Here is a 4,012-nt window from a genome sequence, read left to right as displayed (position 1 = left end):
ATATTTCAATTCAACGTCAGGCACCTTTCTGATAATAACATCTGTGGTGTTATCATGCCTGAGCACAAATTCTGACAATGTTGTTCCCTCTGTGATGGTAAGGTATAAATTGTCAAACACACAAAATCCTTCCTGATAACAGTTTACACAAAAATTTCGAGATAAACAATGTCTAAAAAGAAACGGCTAACTCCACACACTGTCAGCAATGTTAGCCCACTTATCGCAAATTTCTTCGTCTGGCAGCTGTCTGTGAACCGCTCCCTTATCTTTGCTGGCATGGTAAGGTATTCTTTAAATCAAATATCAACACATATGATTTATGAGGCAGTCACCTGATCCTTTTAGTAACCAGCCTAGGATGTGAGAAAGCCCTTTGGAATGTCAGTCACAATCAACAGCCATGGCCTGTTGCTACGGGTGTTAAGATGTTCAAGTTTACCTAAAGATAATGACTGAATAAAAATTTTCTGTATTATATTTCTACTATTTCCTGCCAGCCAATGACTATCCTGAAGATTATTGGAACAAAACATAACAAGATTGAAAGCCCCTGTATTATATAGTAAGTTGCCAATGGGCCACAATCTTTTGTGCAACATGGTTTCAAAGGCTGACAATGTCCTAACGGACCCATACATCGTTCTTGCAACCTGCTATATGCCAATAATGCAAGGGCACGGCCAGCAACACATGGAAATACGCACACAGAGTGATCCGGCTAAAAGTGATTACTTAGGAAACCAACCCATTTTAAATTGGCATTTACACTACCGCTTCTATGCCTTATGCGATGTTATGCTTATGTGGCACACAGATGTGTGCGTGCTTACTGATACAATAATCGTAAACTAAACCCAGGATTTAGGTTACAACGCGGTCCCTAGGCTTTTCTGTGGAGGAACCCCCGAAGTGAAATCACTCGGGGCGTCGTTTGCTGGTGCGGTTATCAAGAGACTAAGAATTCCAAACTGGGTTTATTCCTAAACGGGGAACTTTCTCCGCTATCATCGAACTTACTATGCTATCAAACTTATCTGCTCATTAAACTAATATAACGTGTTACAAAAATTCGAAGCGACGGCGCGATTCTTCCAGCCGCCCACTTTCTGTTGACCTGCTGACGTATGATTCCAATAGCGCATAGCGTTCAGCCATAATCATTGGATGCCTGCTGTTTATGACTGGTTACCCGGTCCCACTCTCGGCTTAGTTACTTGATGGGTAATCGAGGTGGGAGGGGTGGTAGAGGTATATATTACTGCAAAGCGTGCAACAGTCGCGCCGCGGAGCAATGGCTGCGGTAATGCAATGGTCATGGAAAGACTATCGGCCGATACATAGGTGAAAGAGAGTAATAGAAAACATTCAAGAATTTGGTGGGGCCTAGTAGTAGTAAATAAATTAGTAGTAGTACTAGTAGTAGGCTACAACTAATGTAACCAAACCAAGAGGATAGGGTTACAAATGTCCTATCCTGTTTTTCTGCGGAGATGCCCGGAGTGATCACTCGGGCCGCGTTTCGCTGGTGCGTTTTCAGATTACTAAGAACTTCCAAACTGGGTTTCATTCTCAACACGAACCTTTCTCCGCGGGGGGGTTATCTGGGGAAACTTACCTATGTATTCGCAAGTACTCTGTAATTAAAACTAAGTATTAACCTGCTGTACAAAAATTCGAACGTGACGAGCGGCCGAATATATAGCGCCATTCTGTTGACGCTTGACGTACTTCGTTTTTTGAAGTGGATTCACCCGACCAATCGGCTCAGGGCGCTTGCGTTTGAGCCGATCGCTATGCGCATTGGGGAAATGCGTACGTCACAGGTCAACAGAAATGGCGCCTCAGTATATTCCGCCGCTCGGTCGACTTGCGAATTTTTCTGTAACAGGTTATATTAGTTTAATACAGAGTATTGCGATACATTGTCAAGTTCCCGAATTAGCGGAGAAATGGTCGTGTTAGAATAAACCAGTTTGGAAGTTGCTAGTATCTGAAAACGCACCAGCAAGACCGGGCCGAGTGGATTCACTCGGGCATTCCTCGACAGAAAAGGATATGGGACACTTGTAACCCTATCCTCTTGGGTTTGGAGTTACATTATTGTATCTATACTAGTATTAGTAGTAGTTAGTAGTTAAACGAATTGTCGTATTTATTTTCGCAAGCATTACCTATTTATTGAAACGCTTCAAGTGCCTGTGGACGACATAACGCAACGCAACCCAACACGACACGACACAACAAAACACAGCATATCATAACATAACGTAACAACGCTTAACATACCACGCGGAATAATAATTTATACCACAATCATACGTAAAACAGGTTCAACGAAACCGCGATGTTAGTGTTGATCAAAGACCGTGTGAACGTTACCGCCCTCTCGCGAGATGAAAGGAAAGTTTTACAACGAAAGGTTTTTCATGCAGAGCTTATTCTCATTATCATTTTTCTTCGTCTGCTGCTGCTGCTTCGCTCTTCTTCTTCCTCTTCTTCTTCTTCTTCTTCTTCTTCTTCTTCTTCTTCTTCTTCTTCTTTTTCTTTTTCTTCTTCTTTTTTTTTTTTTCTTCTTCTTATTATTATTGTTATTATTATCACCATCATCGTTATTACTCTTATAATATTATCAGGAGTAGATAATAGAAGATTTCTAATATATATATCTTCTAATAGAAGATCTTCTATTATCTACTCCTGATATTATTATTATAAATTATAGGCTGTTTGGTACCAGATTCAAGATACGAGCCTCAAAAACAATTAATTGTAAATATATACCTCAATTTTAGTAGGAGTGAATAATAACAAATTTCTTTTCACAAACTTCTGCATGGCGTTAGATATCTGGGCTCCACGAGCCGACAATATATACATTTCGGTACAGGTCCCTATATGATGCCATGCATTCTGCAGAACACGTACAATGTGAACATGTGAAACATGTAATTTTAACGATATATAGTCGTCTGTTCGGCAGATAATTTCCATGCGTGAACTGAGATCTGCGCTAATGCTACATTAAGTCAGTTTTCCTGCATTGTGTTTTGTAGGAAAATATCTGGGTTCGCGTATGCACAATGGCTGTCTAAAAAAGCGCAGTTAACGTAAACGTAGGGTAACGTAACGTAGGTAGGGTAACGTAAACGTGACACGAGCAATATATATATATCTATACGCTATATTTGATATACGTGCAGTGAACGTTATTCATGTTATTCGTATATGATGAATAAAACCATCAATGTATAAAGACTCTCTATAAGGACTTGCGTTCATTTCACTCTGGGGTTTTTCTTGCTTCTGCATTACCGTCCTACCTTCACGGTAGGAGCGGAAAATGATCCCGACACAAATGAATTACACGTGCTAACCGCAGCACGTGTGAAAGTCCAGCGTGGCCACTCCTAGGGCCACTACACTAATACTATAGGTGTACTATAAGCAAATACTATCGGGTATGATAAGCTAATACTATAAGCTATGATAAGCTAGGGTTTGTGATACCCTAGAGATTTTGTGATAAACATTCATTATATAAATCCATTTACCAATATCCCTTCTCCGTTTTAAAGGAATAGAAATTAAAATTCATTTAAAACGGAGAAGGGATATTGGTAAATGGATTTATATAATGAATGTTTATCACAAAATCTCTAGGGTATCACAAACCCTAGCTTATCATAGCTTATAGTATTAGCTTATCATACCCGATAGTATTTGCAGTGGCGTAGCCAGCAATTGGAAACAGGGGGGCCAAGGCGAGGGAGCGAAGCGACCGAGGGGGTAGGGTGTGGGAGGGGTATCCCCCCTCCCACGGTAAGGAGATTTTTGAAAATTCGTGCATGAAAATGGCATTTTCTGCACACTAAAATTCAGTATTAGGTGTAACTTATATGAGAAGTGGCATATGGCAATCCCTTATAACCCCCCGCCCCCGCGGTAGGGAGATTTTTGAAAATTCGTGCATGAAAATGGCATTTTCTGCACACTAAAATTCAGTATTAGG

The 4,012-nt window shown here is 40.6% G+C and overlaps 1 protein-coding gene across 3 annotated transcripts in view; it reads right to left on the bottom strand.

The window, feature by feature from the left end:
- Positions 1–2,368, bottom strand: part of LOC106808155 (anaphase-promoting complex subunit 5-like) — a 15,540-nt gene extending 13,172 nt beyond the window's left edge. For 2 of the 3 annotated variants that reach the window (XM_014810737.1, XM_014810736.1), the window contains exon 1: positions 2,290–2,368. The gene's annotated coding sequence lies outside the window, so the exon portion shown is untranslated. The remainder of the gene's footprint in view (positions 1–2,289) is intronic. The other variant, XM_014810738.1, reaches the window with a different exon arrangement.
- Positions 2,369–4,012: the final 1,644 nt, after the last annotated feature.

The sequence above is a fragment of the Priapulus caudatus genome, unplaced genomic scaffold, assembly GCF_000485595.1.
Source record: "Priapulus caudatus unplaced genomic scaffold, Priapulus_caudatus-5.0.1 Scaffold256, whole genome shotgun sequence".
In the NCBI taxonomy this organism is placed as follows: domain Eukaryota; kingdom Metazoa; phylum Priapulida; class Priapulimorpha; order Priapulimorphida; family Priapulidae; genus Priapulus; species Priapulus caudatus.
This window is presented reverse-complemented; position numbering and strand designations above follow the sequence as displayed.